We start from the raw sequence: 6,000 nt of genomic DNA, 5'->3' as shown, positions 1-6,000 counted from the left end.
GGAGACCCTCACCCTACTGGTTCTCAACACAGACCCGGGGGGCTCCCATCCCATGAGGATGAGCAGGGGCTGAACATTTCCACTTGCGGGTAATCCATTTAACTTCGCTCACTATTAGGGCAAGCAAATTTCCCTGAATAGCGGAGGCGCCGAGATGCTGGTTCCTATAGCAACTGTATCCAGGTGAAAACTCCTGCAGCAGCTCCCCTTCCCCCTTCCTGCTCCCCATGTCTCCTTTCTTTTCAGTGGCTTTTCGTGGCAGGGGGTGAGCGAGAAGGGATGCTAACCAGGCAATTTAACCGTCTCCGGTTACCCACACGTTAAGTGCTCGCGCTGGGGAGTGCGCCGTGTGCCCACGCATCCCTCATTGGTGAGCAAGGTGTCAGTGACCGTGAATGATCAATAAATACGGACTGGGGAACACCTTCATTTTGTGAAAGGAGAATATCAATTGATTTTTAAAGCTTTGCGAAGACGTTCATCTGCCACCTTCCTTCTGTTGCGCTTATCATCTACGCCTTGCTATGCATCCAATGGCCTTGTTGCAGAAATTGCCACTTCCTTCCACAGCAAAATTAAAATGGACTGCAGAGTGAGAGAGTTAAAAAGCTCTCCTGAGTGCTGGAGGAATATTCTCCAGAACGAATTACTACAGCATCTAAGAGGAAAAATGGGCAATGGGCAGCTCTGGGGATGGGGTCACAGAAAAATGGACTTCACAGTAGAGTTGTCTGTCTGCAGCCATCTGTACTCCATGTGATAGCATAGCTCACGAAGTACTGAGTGTAGTATAAAATCAAAGTGAGAAGGAGATAATCCATTGTTTATAACAAATATTAGACAGGGTATCAGCATCAGTCAGTGGAACTCAAGGTTTCCTCTGCATGAAGCTTTTCTCTGCAGCTCTAAGGGCTAAAAAGTGCTCTCCATTCAGACAAAAAGCTGAAGTTACAAAATAGTAAGAGCATTAGAAGCTGTAAGTAGAATGAAATTCTCCATAGCCTCAAAAGTACATAAAGATTGACAGCACTGAATTTGTTAACCCATCTAATTTGCCTCCTCATGGAATCAGTGAGAATCAACCTGTTGGTATCAAAATGTATCCTGTAAGTCCAGAAACTGCTGCTTCTTCCAGCAATGGTAACAGCTATGTGGTAATTGCAATAAGGGTGAGAGAAACCACAAGATGTTCGAGGTTATACAGCTCATTGTGGAGTATGTCTGGAAAGAAAGTGCTCAGTTGGACTCAGTGTCCCCAGGCTGGCATCAGAACTGTAGCAGGAAGGTGCAATCACCAGTGAGGAAAGCCAGGACTGTGTGCCAGCACACAGCTGCAGCAGTGCATTGCGTTGCACACAGCAGGCTAAGTCAGTATTAAGACTACCATTTTATGCATGTTCCTGATTGCCTTCAGTGTCTCTGTGAGCTTATAGTTTTAATAGTAGGTTATAGCCCTTCCTGTGTGCATTACCCAGAGAGCATTTTCAGCTGGCAACATTACTGGCTTGAACAAAACTTTCCTCAAGACCTTGACATCCTCATAACGCTAATTGGCTTTCAAAGATTTCCTCGGGTTCCTCCTCCAGCTGCTCTAGGCTTTTTTATAACCACCACGATTTTCAGGTTAGATATTTTTCTGGATCTCCCTTTAAAACATTTTTAAAATCTGAGAGTGGAAAAGTAGAAAATTAGCTCAAAAGCATTGGAAGTGGCTTTAATCTCTTTGACTCTAAGAAGTGTCCAGACACCCAGACACCTTTCCTTTGGAGTCCTACATCTAAAGTCCAGTGCTCCAAATCCACAGCTGGTATTGCATACAGAAGTGCAGAGTCCTCTTTCTCCTGCTTGTAAGAAAAAACTGAGTTTTCTGCTCTTGGTTTAGACAACCAAAAGAGGAAAAATCTTGATCAGAATCAGTAAAATATGTTATGGAATTGCTGAAGGATCTTTAGAACTGCATGAAGATAACTCAAAGCCTCTGCTGATCTGAACTGTGCTGTCAAGCTCTCCCTGGGGACAGCCACCCTTGGGATAATTACAAGACATCACACAGTGCATGACTTGCCTTGGAAAACGAGCAGTGCAGCAGATGGAGGCTGCGAGCAGAAACTCTAGGCAAAGAGAAAGGAGGACCTTATGGCTTTTTTCAGGATCCCAAGAATAACAGTCAGAAAAACGATTATGAAAACACCTGAAGAGCTGTGAAGAGCCACAGCCTAGCAAGTCAGTGCTCTTCCTGCCAATCTGCTCTGCTTCACTGCAGCCCGCTGACAGTGTGACTGCTACTGGCCTCATTGCTTCAAATGTGTTATTTTCAATGCAAAAGATGCTGGCAGCAATGGAGGCACTGCGACAGAGCTGTGGCTGTCACACAGTGAGGGACAGCTTCCTGAATAAGCATGGTTTTACAAGCCAGTACATTCTTCAGACTCCTGACACCGACTATGATCTGAGTGAAAACAAGAAGCAATCTCCAGGTGCAGCAGGAAAAATGACAGAGCAATAAGTGGATGGTGTGGGGATCTCAGTTTGTTATCACCATCGATATCCCAGACACGTGCCACCATCCACGTGCCACCTTCCACATTAGCCAGAAGCCCTGAGATAGCCAAAATCAGGGCCTCAGAAAGGCAGGCCAAAGAGAAGCACACTTTTCTCCGTGGGTTTATGGCTAAAATAGAAAAGAGAGACAGTGAATGAGTGCCTTTGGGAAGAAATGCAGCTATGGCAGTGACAGAGATGTGCAGTTCCCCTGACTCTGGGGTAGGACTGAACATGCTGATTGATAGAGGGGAAGGTTGCAAGATCTATGCCCTGTTCATGTGGCCATTCCCTATCCCATCCAACGTTCATTATCCAGAGAGGCTATAGGTGAAAGCTTTAAATAGATTACATCTATTTTTTTCTGCCTAGAAAAGTATGCCAGCACCATCTTCTATTTATGAGGGACCAGCATAGGGAGGGTCAGTGTGAGGGAAGAAGGGAGCTCTTGTGAAATGGAAAACAGCAGGAGAGCTGGATTTTCTACGCTATGCTGTGATGCTATCCTAATAAAGCAACTGAACATGACTCTGAAACTGAGATTATAAATCTGATTCCCATTTCTTGGGAAGGCTCCTCTCTACAAACCTGACAATACATGCATGCATTACAGTGGAAAAGAATTACTTGCTGCAAATGAGAATCTTGCTAATTCATTTTTATAACCTGCCTGCCTCCTTACCACCAACACATAACTGTTTGAAAATTGAATAATGCTCAGGGATGTGCAAACAAACACAAGTAAAAAATGACAAAACTCTCAAAATCGAGGCATGATTTTCATGTGTTTATAAACCCCTAGCCAAGCTGATGCCACAAGGTTCATCCCACACCATATCTCGGTGGTGGCCAGCAAATTTACATAAATGTCAACGGTTTACGGGCAGGTTCGGCCCGGTTCCGTGACGATTGGTGCGGGGGACCCACGGACCCACGCCCCAGGAAAGGGGAAGGGGGAAAGGGAAAAGGGAAAAGGGAGATGGGCCTAGGAACAAAACAGCGGCAACGATCTGAGGAGGAAAGCTAATTTACTAAATAAGATATCGGAAAGCAAAATAACACAATATAATACAATATAATTGGAATTAAAGCTAATAAATCAAATAAAATGAGCAAGAGAGAGTGTCCGATAAACCGAAGGCCTTACGCTAACGCTGAAGGCGAACGGCAGCGAGCACCCACTGCTGAGTCGATCCCAAAGGAAAGAGCAGTGTCCTGTGACCGCAGACAGTTTTTATCTTTCCCTCTGAGCGTAAACATGTAAGAACGCAAAGCATCGCAAAGTCCTCTGGGGAATGGAGTTCTTCTTCTCTTCTGAGACAGGTATACCTGGAACTATCGATGATCCACGGAGCTGGAGCATTAACTCTTTAACTCTAAATGCACTACATGATGTTATGATGTGGAATACCAGTACCAAAAATCATAAAACCATGACAATAGCAAGGAGAAGAACTGATCAGAGCCTGGGGTGAACTGTACCATGCACATTTGGTATGTGAACACAGTGTATGCCTGTGAGAGGAACAATATATGGATTCAGCTAGGCTGGAAGCCTGCCACAGCTTAGAGGAAGTGTGTGCAAAATGTCTAGAACCAAAAAAGAACCTTTAATGTTCATCAGATTATCAACAGGTGTTTCTGGCTTTAGAGTCACTTAACTTTATCAGCTCTAAAGAATATACGTAATCATTTTGATGCAGAGGGAGAAATTACTGTAAGTCCAGCCAAACATTTGCTATTTCTGAGAGCTTGGTCATGAACTCTCCCTAACCTGGTGGGGACTGAATAGAGAGAAATATTCCATAGTTCCTATAGTGCAGATCCTGCCTAGGTACTTTATTCTGTACATTGGGAGCAAAAATCCCACTGACTTTCAAGCCATAGTGTGCGTAAAAGGAGATGCCTACACTTCCAGAAGAAAGCCTCAGGTTCAAGGAGGACACATCTCTCTCTAGTCCCACTGTGCTTTTGTATTTGCTGGCCCTCATTTAGTACTGGTAGATCAGTAGTGTTTTTTAAACTTCCAGGTGTCTTTCAACAGCGCCATAATCTTTCTCATTCAATTCTCCTCCATCAAATCTACCTCCTTTGGATCAGAGATTTCCTTCTGCTGCACGTCTGTGCAATGCTTGCTGCAGGGAAAATCAGTGAGGCTGGTGATGAGATAGCTGCCAAGGCCATCAGTGACCGCTCCCAACTCACAAGTGAGCACAGAGCAGATGAGTAAAAATTTCTCTTTGATTTCCTTTCCCACTGGGAAAAACTACTGTTGCTTCAACTGTAAAAGGCAGATTTCTCATAGACATGGCTCTCAGCCAACCTTGTGGCCGTGTATGAGAAGCTTCACACAGCCAGGATGCTGACAGTGCATGCCATTGACTAGTGTTGACGTCATGACCCATTTCAGGGCCTTGCTCAGCTGCATGGCCTGATCTTCCTTCAATGGCAAGGATACGCTCGTCCTCCTCAGAGGGCCCTGCCTTGACACTCCTATGGGAAGTGCTGTAGAGTCAAGGTAGGCAAAACCTGGAGACTTGGCAGTGGTGTGTAGGGGTGAGTTCATCCTGTTCGGCCTCGGTGGCAAACATGCTAGCTGGGATCCAGTGCTGTCTGTGGCTGTGTGAGCCACCACCTCAGCTCAGAGCCTGTGACTCCGGGTGACTCAAGTAGCTCCTGACCTGGGCATGGCCCTGTGTCCCTCTGAGGCATCTGTGTGATGTGTGACTTTTGGTTGTTTTGGTAGACTTCAGAAGTGGTTGCCATGGTTTTCTGCTGATAATAGAGACCCGAGGAGCTGAAATGAAAGAAGTCAAAAATTTAACCATAATATTTGAGTTGCACATGGCACCTTTTTAATTTTAATTTGCCTGTTTCTCCTTAGTTTATTCTGGCATTAGCAGTAGAAATGCTAAACGTCGCAAGACAAATTTTTCTCCTGGTAGTTCAAATCCAGAGGGCAAGACAAAATGCTGAAAATAAGGCAACGAAGTCTGCACTATGTCATATTCACAAATTAAGCATTCTCTATTCAAAACACTGTTTTCCCTCTGTTGTAGAAAAAATCCCTATTTTCCAGGGTTTTGACCCAGATCCAACACAAGTCTGTGGGAAAAAAATAAAAAATAAATAAAAAACCAACCACACAATACAATAACTTATATCTGGTTCCAAAACACACTGTATCACTTACTACTCAATTGAGAATTAGTAACTATATGATACGGAACTTTCAATTATTTTATGAGAAAAATACTTTGACTTAATTTAAAGAACATTAAGAACATGGAATAAAGTGGTGTTTCAGCAAGCATGGATGTTTGAGGAGGTAACCCAAGGCAACATAGTCTGGACCGTTTCTGAATTCTCTTGCATACTGAGAAGCCGTGGTTACTCCTTAACAAAAGATTGGAAATACAATTACTAACAAACAACAAAAGGATGAAATTCTTGGCATAA

The sequence above is a fragment of the Cyrtonyx montezumae genome, unplaced genomic scaffold, assembly GCF_038088225.1.
Source record: "Cyrtonyx montezumae isolate F1298 unplaced genomic scaffold, pur_monq_1.0 scaffold_14, whole genome shotgun sequence".
In the NCBI taxonomy this organism is placed as follows: domain Eukaryota; kingdom Metazoa; phylum Chordata; class Aves; order Galliformes; family Odontophoridae; genus Cyrtonyx; species Cyrtonyx montezumae.
This window is presented reverse-complemented; position numbering follows the sequence as displayed.